The following is a 15,336-nucleotide window of genomic DNA, read 5'->3' as shown; positions in this document are numbered from 1 at the left end:
CAACATTGCTGTGGACTGTCCTTGTCTACAGACAGTCCTGAGGTTCCGAACTTCAGTCCTTTATGTTAAGACTTCTCCTTTCCTGATTAGGAAGTGGCTCCCTCCAAATCCCATCCTCTCACAATCTTTGGGTTTCCTGCTAAATTTAAACAAAACATAGAGATTGTCTACCAATGATCTCAAATGCCCTGAGAGAAACTTCGAGAGAACACACCCTTCTCATTGCCAAGGTGGAGTTTCTAAGGAAAAGGGAACAGAGGAGTAGTGGTTCCAGACTGAACAAGTAAAAAGGTGCTTTCCCACAGCAAGTTGGTTTTGCCGTCGGCAACTAGGGAAAGTTTGATTTCTAGAGAAGGAAGTAAAGAACAGGATCAGCAAACCAGAGAACGCTCTCCAAGGCCCCTAGGAACACCATGGGAGCCTCAAACACACCCAACAGCAGTGAGTGTGAGTTGCCCAATAAGTCCGCATGTATGACAAGATATCTACTCTATGCCCTGTGCTGCACAGAGAATCACATGTGTATCCTTTCCCCCTAGAACTCAGAACCACGAATCATCCTAATCCAAGGCACACGGGCCGTGTGTGCATCAGGATTCTTGCACTTGCGTAGGATGAACTGCAGCTCACGCTGACTCAAGAGCACATGTGGTTCAAGTAACAGAGAAACACAGACAGAGATTCCGGAAAGCAAGGCTGGACCCAGCAGCTTAAATGAGGCCATGATTTCTTCGTCTCTCCAATTTTTGGCTCTGTTCTGTTTTCACTGACTTTAAATTTGATAGGGCTGTGCTCCCATAAGGCAGCAAAAGTTTCCCCCAGCAGTTCAAGGCTTAGTTTCTATCAGGTTGGCAAGCCCAGCAGACGATGCCTCTTTCCCAACAGTTACAGTCAAAGAGCTGAGATTTGAGGTACAATTGGCTTGGTTTGGGTCATAGGTTTATTCCCAAGCCAATTTCTATAGTCAGAAAAAAAGTATGCCCTGACAGGATGGGCCTGGGATCCTGTAAAAGCAGCTCAACCCAGCTGGGCATGGTGGCTCATGCCTGTAATCCCAGCACTTTGGGAGGCCAAGGCAGGTGGATCACCTGAAGTCAGGAGTTTGAGACCAGTATGGCCAACATGGTGAAATCCCATCTCTATTAAAAATACAAAAATTAGCCGAATTTGGTGGTGCATGCCTGTAATCCCCACTACTTGGGAGGCTGAGACAGGAGAATTGCTTGAACCCGGGAGGCAGAGGTTGCAGTGAGCCAAGATCATGCCACTGCACTCCAGCCTGGGTAATGGAGCGGAACTCTGTCTCAACAAAAAAACAAACAAACAAAACAAAACAAAACAAACAAACAAACAAAAGGCAGCTCAACCCTTACCAGAGATGGCTCACCATGGGGAAAACCAGGCTGCTGTTAGAGAAGAAAAGAAGATGTGGGCTTGACAGACAATAACAGCAGAAGTGCTCCACAGAGTACCAGACAAATCTCATGGGTTCATAAAAGGGGTCCTGTTCATTTTTACCTGAGCTGGGCACAGTGGCTCACGCCTGTAAACCCAACACTTTGGGAGGCCAAGACAGGTGGATCTCTTGAGGACAGGAGTTCGAGACCAGCTTGGCCAATATCACGAAAACCCATCTCTGCTAAAAATACAGAAAAATTAGACAGGTGTGGTGGCAGGCATCTGTAATCCCAGCTACTCAGGAGGCTGAGGCAGGAGAATCACTTGAACCTGGGAGGTAGAGGTCTCAGTGATCACATCACTGCACTCCAGCCTGGACAACAGAGCAAGACTCTCTCTCTCTCTCTCTCTCTCTCTCTATATATATATATATATATACACACACACACACACACACACACACACACATATATATTTGATCTGAGAGAGGTGACCATGAAGGAGCTAGCTTGAGTTGAATCATGACCAAAAAAAAAAGGGGGGGAGAAAAAAGAAAGGATTATGATAAATTAAAAAGTACAGTAGAAGGAGATCCCAAGCCAAGGAAAAAGCACGTGGAAACACAAAGCATGAATGTCTTCTGGAAACTGAGGGCAATCCACTCCAGCCTGGAACAGTGACAACACAGGTGTAGCAGAAGAGGACACTTGAAACGTGAGCTGGGTCAGGTCAAGGAAGCCTTTAAGCACCTGGTTAGGGAGACAGGGACACCTGTTCCTTAAACCAATTGTAGCCTGCAAGAAACAGGGGACATGTCTCTCAAGATTTTTTCACCCCCTTAAGATGTGTACTCAACTAAAGGCAGCATGCTTTCATGGTTGATGCAGGGACTGCAGAGCTGTACTGCCTGATTCACATCCCAGCTCAGCCACTTACTAGCTTCATGAACTGGGGCAAGTTCCTTCACCCGTCTGTGCCCTTGTTTCCTCACCTGTAAATGAGAAAATAATAGCCTCTCCTTCATGGAGGTATTGTGAAGATTGAACAAAATAATTCATAAAGATGTGAGAATCCAGCCAGGCTCATTGTAAGCATGGTCAATGACTCTTCTTAACAAGCACACACCAGTGGTGGGCCAGTGGAGAGGCACCTCCAGCCGGCTGGCACCTCTGTGTAACCTACTTCGCTCAGGATGGGATTGGTCAGTGCCCACACTCTAAGCATGGACCATCCTTCCAATTCCACCTCCGTAACCAACTTTAAAAAACCCAATTAGCTTAGTGCGCATAGATTTAGACCTCCATCCTATAGCTAATTAGAAGCTCTGTGTTCTTGGGCAGGGAAGGGTGTACCAATGCTTATATTTTACTACTTATTATTGGGTGGAAAGCCTACTTTGTCACTGGGTACCCCCAAACATCATTATTTTCAACTCAACCTTTTTGAGCCTATTCAGTTTCTCCAGGGAAGAATCTTCTAGTCTCCTTTTAGGGAAAAGAAGCCAGGCTACCCTCCTGGGAACAGGAGAGGTGAAAGGTACTAGGGTTGGGGTGTCCCACCACTTAGTGCACAGATGTCACCCAACCCCACAGCTCTCTGGGTCCTCAGCTCCACCTTCTGCCCTGCCTGATACCTGAATCTGGACCCTCTCTGGTTCAATTTCTCCAGAAAATAAACCCCCTGTGAGGGGAGGGGTTGAGGATTTCTCGGCTAATTCTTCTGATGCAATTGGTCTGGAGTTTGGCCTGACCCAGGTGTTCTAATGTGTAGCCAAGGCAGGGAACAATTGCCTTAAAGCAATGCTTGCCACATGTCAGTTATTTGCCTACCATCTTGCTGAACAATTATTTATGTATCACTTTCTTTAAATGAAATCAGGTTTAACTTTCTTACTTTGATAAGAAGTGTCATATCATTTGTGTCAATGGAAAACAAGTCTACCACTTGTAAATTTGCGAAAGAGCAAAAAATCTCCTCCTCACTCCCCTCACCCTGCTTTGTTTTATTTTATAATGCTTAGCACCTGAAATATTGCCTGTTTCACTCTCCCTTAGAATGCATACTCCATGAGAACAGGAACTCCTGTCAGCTTATCCAATATAGTATTCTCCGTCACCCAAGACTCACCTGGCCCTCAATAACTATTGTTAAATAAATTAATAAGAGAAACCACAAATAAGTACCTCAAAACAACATATGGTTATTAAATTCCAACTAGGTAGGGGGGCTATTTGTTGATGATTCCGAATCTGAACACTGCTCTCTCTCTTAATAAATTATAGGTGTTAAAGACTCCACCCTGACTTCCTCCTTGAGTATTCAATGAACTGAAAAAGAATTGCACATGCACATGTTTATTACTGATGTGTCAGCATCTAGACACCTGGTGTCTGACACCTTGTAGGAGCTCAGTACTCTTTTAAAATGCCTGAAGGAGACCTAGTGTTTGTTACTGCTAGTCAGTGTGGCTCTAAAATTACCAGTGCTCCCAGTTCACCCTCCAGAAGATACTACCTCAAATCATTCTGACAGTCCTGATACCCAAGAAGCACACCCTCCTATTTTTGCAACCAGTATAACTTCTATGAACAATGTCCTTCTCCGTCCTCTCACCTCTATACGTATTGAGGAGGATCAAACCATTTTTTTCATTCTTCCCATTGGCAGACTTCTTTCCATGGAGGTTTAAAACCCCATGAACTGTGTTTGATTCCGGTTTTTGTTTTACCCCAAGTATCCTGAAGGCCCCACTGTGGTTCAAGTGTGTGGGAGTCTAGGCTAGTTACACATCCATATCAATGCTGGCCTTCCTTACAACGAATCCAGATGACTATGTTTTATTAGGAGCTGTGAAGTCACCAACAAACACAATAATTTGGTCCTCTCATCCCAAGGTAAAAGTCACTGAAGCCTGGGTTCAGGATTTAGCCATCCATGCATGACAAGAGTTTTGAGAAAACTAACCCCAACTAACTAAACCTAAGTTATCTTGCCCTTGTCTGGCCATCCTGGTCCCTAGGGAGCTAGTCACACAATAAATTGGGAAACAGCACATGGCTTAGGTAGGCATTTTTATATGACACCACCCCTCCCCCATGTCTCACCTGATTATCCAATCCCACACGGGAGAGGAGATCATAGAGAACTATTCAAAAGCCTTCTTTGGGAGATCCACTTCTCTGCAAATGTCCCACTCCTCTCTGCTGAGCAACCCTCTCCATGCTCAGCAGCAGGTTTCCCTGCTGAGGCAGAGGAGCCTGATCCACCCAGTCCTTCCTGCCCTGGGAGCCACAGGTGGGCTCAGCCTCCACCAAAAAACTGAGACCCATAAAAGGGGAGTGGAGAGAGGTAGGGAGGGCAGAAGGAACCAAGAGGAATATTGAGGTGTTAAGTGTGAGAAAATGAGAGTCCTTGTAGCTTTTCTATATTTTCTTTTATGTTTTCTTTTTTTTTATTTTACTTTTTTAATTAAAAACAAATTGTGTGTACTTAGAGGTTGTGTATATTTATGGGATACATATTTTCTGGAACTGCGTAAGATCGGAAACCAAACGCTGGGAAACAGGAAAAGAAAAAGCAGTTAGATTAGCCAGTTTCCTGCAGCATTGTTAATGAAGGTCACAATAGCACTGTTGGATACTAAATGGAATTCGGCACTGCAAAAATTCAGCTAGAAAATAACAGCTAACACCCATGGGTGCTATGTGCCAAGGATCATTCTAAGAACTTTACATGCTTTTAAAAAATTGTTTTTTACTTCTAAATACTTCAGCGAGCATTTCTTTTTTAAAAAAAGACATTCTCTTACATAACCACAGTACTGTAATTGTTAAAATCTAAAAAAACTAATAGGCTTATAGTGTTATTACCTAATCTCAAGACCTTAATCAGATTTAGCCAATGGTCCCACCACAACCGGTAAAAGCAACTCTGGATCACGTGTTGCATTTATTTGTCATTTCTCTCATGTCTCCTTTAAACTGGCCTCTTCATGAATCTTTGTTTACCCTTGGTGATGCCAACCTTCTTGGGAAGGATAGGCTAGTTATTTTGTAGGATGTCCCTTAATTCAACTTTGTCTGATGTTTCCTCGTGATTAGACTTACGTATTTTTTGTCAGCAATCTCACAGAAGGACTGCTGTGTTCCTCTTAGTATATATCTCATCAGGAGATACAGGTCAATGGACTTCATATACTCTTTTTATTTGAGACAGTCTCACTCTATTGCACAGACCAGAGTGCAGTGGCTCTCTGCAGCCTCAACCTCCTGGACTCTGGTGATCCTCCTGCCTCAGCCTCCCTTGTAGCTAGAACCACAGACATGTGCCACAATGCCCGGCTAATTTTTTCATTTTTTTGTAGAGACAGAGGTCTCACTTTGTTGCCCAGGCTGGTCTTGAACTCCTGGACTAAAGCAATTTTCCTGTCTCTGCCTCCCAAAGTGCTGGGATTCCAGGTGTGAGCCACTGTACCCAGCCTTCACACACTTTAAATCATTTACACCTCACAACAACTCAAGAGGTAGCTATTATTATTATTATTATTAAAATATATTTATATTTTTATAAAATAAAATATAAATAAAAGTTACATTTATTACTTATAAAATAATAAAATATTGTTAAAATATTTATATATGTTATTATTATTATCAATCTGCTACTGTCTGAAAGTTTGTATCCCCTCCAAATTCAGACACTGAAACCTAACCCCCAAGGTGCTGCTATTAGGGAGGTAGGACCCTTGGGATGTAATTAGGTCATGAGGGCATAGCTCTTATGAATGAGATCAGTGTCCTCATAAAAAAGACCCTAGAGAGTGCCCTTGCCCCATCTATCACATGAGGACACAGTGAGAAGGTTTTGTCTATGAACCGGGAAATGGGCCCTCACCAGACACTAAAATCTACAGCACCCTGATCATGGACTTCCCAGCCTCCAGATCTGCAAGAAATAAATGTCTGTTGTGCATAAGCCACCCAGTTTATGGTATTTTGTTACAGCAGCCCAAATGGGCTGAGACATTTTCATCTTACCTAAGATGACACTGAGATGTAGAGATGCTAAGCAACCTCATTAACCGATAAACAGGTGAGTGGTGAACGTTGGGATTGCAGTTCAGCAGTGAGGCTCCAGGCTTTATACTCTTAATGACTCATTTATGCTGCCTCTCAAGAGGGCTCTCCTGTCAGGCAGTTCTCTCTCTGAGGTGGAGTAGGCTTGGATGACACTCTTATCACTACTTTAGAAATAAGTCCCCTAATGATGTGCCGAGCGCAGTGCTGTCCACATGTTATCTTACTTAATCCTCACAACAACCCTTTGATGTAGGTGCTGGTATTCCACCCACTCCAGCGCTGATGCCGGGCCACGTACACACAGACGGAGGAGCTGGGCTTTCGGTCTGGCTGACCTCGGAAACAGCTCAACTCTGTGCGTTCTTGGCTTTCGCCATAAATGTTCTGCTGCTTCGCAACAAGGAAGAGGAGAGCTCTTTATTTTCATAATCACTGATTACACAGTCCTAAAAGTTCTCTAATGCTGGTATTTGGTCTTGGCAATACATTGACATCTCCTGTTCCTTTCTTGCAGAGGTGACAAAGTAGGCCCAGCTGGGGACTGGCCTGGTGAACCAGGGTTACAGAATCTGCCTGGGCTGTAAGGCCCACTGGTGTTTGGGGAGATGTCTTTTCATGTATTTAGGTCTTTAATTTCATTCAGTAATGCTTTGTAATTTTCAGAGTACAAACTTGGCACTTCCTTTAAGTGTATTCCCAATTTTTAAAATTCTTTTTGATGTTATTGTAAATGGAGTTGTTAGTGTATAGAAATATCATTAATTTGCATACACTGATCTTGTATGCTGCAACTTTGCTGAATGCATTTCGTAAGTCCTATTTTTGTTAGTGGATTCCTTATGTTTTCTGTATATATCTGAAATAAATTATATATCTGAAAATAGAGATAATTTTATTTTCTTTTTTCTATTTTGGATGCCCTTTTTTTTTTAAATTTCTAATCTTTCATTTATTTATTGCCTAATTCCCCTGGTTAGAACCTCCTAGTACAACATTAAATAGGAGTGGCAAAAGTGGATATCCTTAATCTTGTTCCTGATCTTTAGGGAAAAGCATTCAGTCTTTCACCATTAAGTATGATGTTAGCTGTGAGTTTTTGTAGATGCCTTTTATCAGGTTGAGGAAGTACCCTTCAATTGCTAGTCTGTTGTGTGTTTATTTAAATCATGAAAGGGTGTTGGATTTTGTAAAATACTTACTCTGTATCTATTAAGATGATCATGTGATTTTGTTTTTTTCCTTTTTTAAATTTGTATTTATTTATTTATTTTTGAGAAGGAGTCTCACTCTATCGCCCAGGCTGGAGTACAGTGGCATGATCTCAGTTCACTGCAACCTCCACTTCCTGGGTTGAAGCGATTCTCTTGCCTCAGCCTCCTGAGTAGCTGGGCCTACAGGCATGTGCCACCGCACCTGCCTGGATACTTTTTGTATTTTTAGTAGAGACAGGGTTTCACCATGTTGGCCAGGCTGGCCTTGAACTCCTAACCTCAAGTGATCTGCCTGCCTTGGCCTCCCAAAGTGCTGGGATTACAGGTGTGAGCCACCACACCAGGCTGTTTTTTTTGTTTGTTTGTTTTTTATTTTTTGTTTAGATCTTGCTCTTTCGCACAGGCTAGAGTGCAGTGGTGGGATCAAAACTCACTGCAGCCTCAAGCAATCCTCCCACCCCATCCTCCTAAGTCACTAGGACTATAGGCCCACACCTCATCCTTTATTCTGTTGATACTATCTATCACATTAATTGATTTTCAAATACATACCAACCTTGCATTCCTGGGATAAGTCCCACTTGGTCATAATGAGTTCATCATTTTTATGTATTTTTTTATTTTAGAGACAAAGTCTTGCTTGGTTACCAAGGCTGGAGTGCAGTGGCACCATCACAATTCACTGTAATCTCAAACTCCTGTGCTTAAGCAATCCTCCCACCTCGGCCTCCTGAGTAGCTGGGACTACAGGTGCATGCCACCACATCCAGCTGTTATTTTTAATTTTTATTTTGTAGAGATGGGGCCTCGCTATTGAGGTGGCCCAGGCAGGTCTTGAACTCCTGGCCTCAAGCAGTAACCCTGCCTTAGCCTCCCACAGTGCTGGGATTACAGGGGTGAGCCACCACGCCTGGCTAAGTTAATTGTTTTTAATAATGAAGTAAGTGTCCATGAAACCAGCATGACAATAAGGCACATCTAATCATACCCATCCCTTCTGTCTGTCATCCCTGACCTAAATCTCATGTTCATCTTTCTTTGCTTCCCTTTTTGGACAGTTGCACTGCACCTAGATGCATTCCAAACATATTTCGTTTAAGTTTTGTAATTTTGCATAAAGAGTATTTATGCAAATAAATACTTGTTTATTTATTTATAATAAATAAGGCCGTGCCCGGCCCCCTCTGCTCAACTCTCCAGGGCTTCCTGTCTCTGCTTTTTTCTACTTAATATGTAATTTCTAAGATTCAAACATATGGTGTGTTAATGGAATTGATCCTTTTGATTGCTGTATAATATTCCATTGTGTGACTACTATGTATGCCACATTAAAATAGTAATTATGTAAGCCTTAACTATGTATCCCATGTAACTATTAAAAATAGTAACTACTAAAAGAGCAACTATGTATGCCATATTAAAATAGTAACAGGTCCAAATCTGAACTCCTAATATCTCCCCCAAACAAGCTCCTCCTGCAGTCTTCCCATCTTTGTTAATGTCAGTTCCATTCTTTCAATCACTTAGGTCAAAACCTTGGAGTCATCCTTGACTCCTCTTTCTCTCACACATTCAATCTGAAAGCAAATCCTACAACTCTGCCTCCAAAGTATATTCAGATCCAATTTCGTTTTACGACCTTCATTGCCACTTCTAAGGTCCCAGTAGCCATTGTCTCTCCCTTGGATTATTGTAGTCATCTCCTAACCGATTTTTCTGCTTCTGCTCTGTTGTCCTGCATCCTCTTTCCAATCTAGTAGCCAGACATATCTTGGTAAGTGTCATGTCACCCCTCTACTCAACTCAACTCTTTTTTTTTTTTTTTCTGGAGACAGAGTCTCTGTTGCTGGAGTGCAGTGGTGCCACCTCAGGTCACTACAACCTCCACCTCCTGTGTTCAAGCGATTCTCATGCCTCAGCCTCCCAAGCAGCTGGGATTACAGGCATGCACGACTACACCCAGCTAACTTTTGAATTTTTAGTAGAGATGGGGTTTCACCATGTGGACCACGCTGATCTCAAACTCCTGGCTTCAAGTGATCCACCCACCTCGGCCTCCCAAAGTGCTGGAATTACAAGTGTGAGGCACCGTGCCCGGCCCCCTCTGCTCAACTCTCCAGGGCTTCCTGTCTCTGAATAAAAGCCAATTTCTTTTCTATGATTTTCAAGGCCTTAGGGTGACCTACAGACACTTCCCTCTGCCTCGTGGCCTTTGCACCTGCTACTCTTACTGCTAGGATGAGCTTCCTCCTGTCATTCTCATGGCTCATTCCTGCACTTCTTGTTGATGCTTTCTCTCCCTTCTAAAATTTCCCATCACAACAACCCTTCAATTTCCCTGTCCTTGCCTAATTTTTTTCTTAGTGCTTATTACTAATTGTATATATATGTATGTCTATACATACATATATATATAGAGAGAGAGAAATAAATACACATACACATATACACATTACATATATATAACTTGTTTGTCTTGCTCACTGGAACATATACTTAGTGCAGAAAAGCATTTGTGTTGGTTTTGTTCATTGCTGTATCCCCAGCACTTCATAAAATCACACCATACAAGTTCAACAAATATTTGTTGAATGAAAAAATAAACGAATAGCTGAAAAGTAACTACTAGCACATACGGTTCATGGATAAAGCATAAAAATGAGGCCTTCCTGAAATCTGAAAGTAAATTTATGAGGCACCCAGAAGCCACGACCAATGTTATCTCAGTATGGTGGTTGTCATGAAGCTCCAGGCTGCTGAAGGCTGCTATCAGCCCTGCAACCTCCTTCTGTCCCCACAAGCCATGCTGAGGTCTGAAATCCCTGGAGGCTGGTTTGGCAGCAGGCAAAGACTGAAGATACCTGCCGAGACCAGATGTAACCAAGGTCCCCACTTGGTAAAAACATCTCCACTTAAGGAAAGATAAATCCAGTCACAGGGAGAATACGGGGTGGGCACAGACTGACCCACCCAGCCAAGAGGTGGCAAGGATTTGGCCACTGCACTGGGTTTCTGGCCCTGTGTAAGAGAAAGCATTTCCTTCCTCCTTCATAAAGCTTCGTCTGGCTGTGCAGTGTGTGGCTAGCCCTGTGGTTTCTGAGCACACTTGCGTTTCAGGCATATGTGTTCTGGGTTCTAATCTTTGATCTCCCCACATGAAACTCAGAGGAGTGGGGAAGAGGGCTGCACTGAGCGACGGAGGATGTTCTTGGTGACCATGTGGGCCGCGCGTCATCTTTACGTCTGGGCTGGTTACAACAGTGAGGCAGTCACGGTGACACTTTAAGGCATTTCTCTCACCCCTTCAATGTTCTGTGCTAACAGCTTCCTCAAAAGCTAATTCTATCCCCCTCTGTGCCTATTCTACACCATGAAACCACCAAAATTAAGGCACAGATTGTCCAAATTCTTAGTTTCACCCCAACTCCAATGTGGGATTATGAAATCAATTGAGTACATGATTAGAACTAAGAGAAGAGGCTTTTACAGGCAGCATGTGAATTAGTTTACATTCTTAAGAGGCAAGGTTGTTGGCCGGGCGCGGTGGCTCAAGCCTGTAATCCCAGCACTTTGGGAGGCCGAGATGGGCGGATCACAAGGTCAGGAGATCGAGACCATCCTGGCTAACACGGTGAAACCCCGTCTCTACTAAGAAATACAAAAAATAGCCGGGCGAGGTGGCAGCGCCTGTAGTCCCAGCTACTCGGGAGGCTGAGGCCGGAGAATGGCGTGAACCCGGGAGGCGGAGCTTGCAGTGAGCTGAGATCCGGCCACTGCACTCCAGCCTGGGCTACAGAGCGAGACTCCGTCTCAAAAAAAAAAAAAAAAAAAAAAAAAAAAAAAAAAAAAGAGGCAAGGTTGTTAACTAATGCAATTCAATTAAAGGTAAGATTGTTATTGAGAGAAAACATATAATTTGCCTAAAAATCAAGAGAGGATGTCAGGTTTCTCTACTTCAGATACGTGAAAAGAATTTAGCGCTTATATTTTACATCCTAATTGAAGGTGGATTTCCTTTTTTTTTTTTTTTTTTGGAGTCAGAGTCTTGCTGTATCGCCCAGGCTGGAGTGCAATGGTGCAATCCTGGCTCACTGCAACCTCCGTATCCTGGATTCAAGCGATTCTCCTGCCTCAGCCTCCTGAGTAGCTGGGATTACGGGCATCTGCCACTACGCCCAGCTAATTTTTGTATTTTTAGTAGAGACAGGGTTTCACCATATTGGCCAGGCTGGTCTTGAGCTCCCAGCCTCAGGCGATCCGGCCACCTTGGCCTCCCAAAGTGCTGGGATTACAGGTGTGAGCCACTGTGCCCGGCCTGATAGTGGATTTCTATTTATTTAACCCAGACATACCAACGTATGGGTCACAGTCCTCTTTGCTTTGGGCCTGTTCTCAATCCACCTGTGTCACTGAGAGACCAACAGACAGCTAAGAGCAATGAAACTTATGAAGACAAAATAATTGATCAGAAAAGCCTTCACGGTCCAGAGTAGAAGCTTCTCAGAGAGCCAGTTAAAGACTGCCTGGGTGTGTGAAGGTGGGATGAGGGTTACAAAGCAGCACAAGGAAAATTTTGGAGTCATTTGATTGAGGTGGTAGTTCCATAGACGTGCTGTAACTCATCAAACTGTACACTAAATATGCATAGTTCATACCAGATGCATCCCACCTCCATATGCTGAAATTCATCAAATTGGACACTAAATATGAACAGTTCATATGAGATCCATCATACTTCCATAAGTGGGCAAGTTTTCAGAGAAAAAAAAACAGACTTAAAAATCTTACAGACTTCTTTTCAAACAAAATGGATCATCGGGAATTGAAGTGCTTGTCAGGAACCCTAATCTTGCTGTCAAAAGCCTGCTTGAAATGAGTGGATATGAGAGGCACTACCCAAGGGAACACTAACCATCCAGTTGCCCATATTCTTATCAGCAAAAGTAAGATATGTAAGCCACTGCAGCCTAGTACCTCATCAGAATGCCCTCACTTGGCCACAATTTCTCACAATTTTCTTAAAATTTTTTTAATCTTTTTTTTTTTTTTCTTTTTGAGACTGAGTCTCACCCTGTCACCCAGGCTAGAATGCAGTGGCGCGATCTCAGCTCACCTCCCAGGTTCAAGCGATTCTCGCCTCCCAGATTCAAGCATTATCATGCCTTAGCCTCCCAAGCAGCTGGAATTACAGGCAGGCGCCACCACACCCAGCTAATTTTTGTATTTTTAGTAGAGACGGGGTTTCACCATGTTGGCCAAGCTGGTCTTGAACTCCTAGCCTCAAATGGTCCACCTGCCTTGGCCTTCCAAAGTGCTGGGATTACAGGCGTGAGCCACTGTGCCCAGACTCAATTATTTTTAAACCAAGAGTTGATATAAGATTAGCTGGGCATGGTGGCACGCTCCTATAACCCCAGCTACTCAGGAGGCTGAGGCAGGAGAATCACTTGAACCTGGGAGGCAGAGGTTGTAGTGAGCCAAGATTGCCACTGCACTCTAGCCTGGGTGACAGAATGAGATTCCATCTCAAAAAAAAAAAAAAAAAAGAGAGAGAGAGAGAGTTGATATAAGAAATAGCAATATAGGCTGGGTGCAGTGGCTCATGCCTGTAATCCCAGCATTTTGGGAGGCTGAGGCAGCCAGATCACTTGAGTCCAAAAGGTCAAGACCAGCCTGGGCAACATAATGAGACTCCGTCTCTACAAAAAGTCAAAAAAATTAGCCAGGGATGGTGGCGTGCACCTGTAGTCCCAGCTACTCAGGAGGCTGAGATGGGAGGATCACCTGAGCCCAGGAGGTTGAGGCTGCCGTGAGCTGTGATCATGCTACTGTATTCCAGCTTGGGTGACCGAGTGAGACCCTATCTCAAACAAACAAACAAAAAGGCAATATGAAATACATGTGACATTTTTTTTCGAAGAAACGAAAAAGAAGGAAGAAAAGAAAAAGGAAAGGAAGAAAGAAGGAAATCTGTGCTGGCAGAATAATGGTCTCCCAAAGATGTCCACATCCTAATCCCTGGAACCTCTGAATTTGTTACCTTACCTGGCAAAAGGGGAATTAAGGTTGCAGATGGAATTAAGGTTGCTAATCAGCTGACCTTAAAATAGAGAGATTATCTGGATTATCTCATTAGACTCAATGTAATCCCCAGGGTCCTTAAAAGTGGAAAGGGGTGGGGGCAGAAAAGAGGAGACAAGGCAATGTGAGTATGGAAAGAAGACAGAATGACGCAGCAGTGCTAGCTTTGAAGATGGAGGAAGAGCCACCAGCCAAGGAATGTGGGCGGCCTGCAAAAGCTGGTTGCTCTCCCCTACAGCCACAAGAAGGAACACAGCCTTCAAGGTGCCAGCACCATGATCTTAGCCCAGTATGACGCATTTCAAACTTCTGACCTCCAGAACTATAAAATAGTGAATTTGTGTGGTTTTCGTCTGCTATTACTGTGTTTATCACAGTAATATCGCAGTTTATCACAACAGCAGTAGAGAACTACTGCAAAACCTTCAGGTGGAAAAAAAAAAGCACAGCCTTCATCGACTCATGCATTCACCTCAATAATACAGAAAACTGTCCAAGGTAAAGCACTGTGTTGTGTGCCCTGCTGGGAATGACGTAGGGAGACATTGAGATAAAGTTGTGCCTGGTGCCCACGAAAGTAGGTAATGGACGTGCAGAAAGAGCAAGGAGAGGTGGGACCCAGAGTGGAACCAAGAATGAGGGACTGACTGGTCACGGTGGCTCAGCTTGTGATCCCAGCACTTTGGAAGGCCAAGGTCAGAGGATCCCTTGAGTCCAAGTGTTGGAGACCAGCCTGGCAATGTAGTGAAACCCATATCTCTAAAAGAGAGAGAGTAAGGGACTTTGAGTCCTCTCTGGCCAAAAATATTGCAGTAAGGGTCTGTTTCATCCCTTCTCTAGCATCTCAGAGAAATGGAGGCTACTGCTAGTCTCACTTGCATCCTGGATTAGGTTTCAGGACCTTTCCTCCAGTGATAAATGTGCAGCGCCTTAGCGGAAACTCAGCCAAAGCTATAAACTTCAACCGGCCACAAGAGTGTGCATGTGAGGTGACTACATTTTTTTTTCCCTGCCAAACCAGAATTAGCCGGTATAGGAATGAACGAGCATGAAGATTTGAAATTGCTCCGATTGGAAGGAAGCCCAGGTTAGGTTTGGACACCTCCAAACGCACCCTTTTTAAAGCCACCTGGACTGCGGCGTCGAGCTTTCAGCTCCACCAAACGCTCATCTGGCCTGGCAGCGAGCGGCGGAAGACCCCGGGAGCCCGGCACAGAGCGCACCGAGCCGGGCGGAGAGCTGAGCCGCAGGCACCCGCATCTCCAGGATGATAGGCGACATTGCAACAAATCTCTACACCCAGCAGCTCAGGGGGCTCGAAGCAGAGCAGCAAGTTCGAGGATCCGGGCGTGGAGCAGAGTGAGGCCGCAGCCCAGCGGGCCTCGGGCGGTGAGTATCCGAGGCCGCGCGCGCCGTGGGCCTGGGGAATGGAGCGGCGCTGGGGGCATCGGAGCCTGGTTTCGGATGGCTGCTGCACCCCAGGAACCTCCGGGAAGGGCCGGCCCCAGCCCAAGGCAGGCTCCGGAAAGGCTGCCCGGGCGGTGGAGGGCGAGGCTGTGCCGGGGCGG

The 15,336-nt window shown here is 44.5% G+C and overlaps 2 protein-coding genes across 4 annotated transcripts in view; one reads left to right on the top strand and one right to left on the bottom strand.

Moving 5' to 3' along the window:
• Nucleotides 1-15,336, bottom strand: part of LOC139357294 (odorant receptor 131-2-like) — a 90,552-nt gene that overhangs the window by 58,293 nt on the left and 16,923 nt on the right. The gene's annotated exons all lie outside the window — the stretch shown is intronic.
• The window catches only part of LOC105473957 (solute carrier family 16 member 14), a 40,155-nt gene continuing 39,505 nt past the window's right edge, over nucleotides 14,687-15,336 (top strand). Inside the window, exon 1 of one of the 3 annotated variants that reach the window (XM_011728215.3) lies at nucleotides 14,687-15,157. The gene's annotated coding sequence lies outside the window, so the exon portion shown is untranslated. The remainder of the gene's footprint in view (nucleotides 15,158-15,336) is intronic. The other 2 variants (XM_071073505.1, XM_011728214.3) reach the window with 2 other exon arrangements.

Source organism: Macaca nemestrina, chromosome 11 (assembly GCF_043159975.1).
Source record: "Macaca nemestrina isolate mMacNem1 chromosome 11, mMacNem.hap1, whole genome shotgun sequence".
Classification (NCBI taxonomy): domain Eukaryota; kingdom Metazoa; phylum Chordata; class Mammalia; order Primates; family Cercopithecidae; genus Macaca; species Macaca nemestrina.
This window is presented reverse-complemented; position numbering and strand designations above follow the sequence as displayed.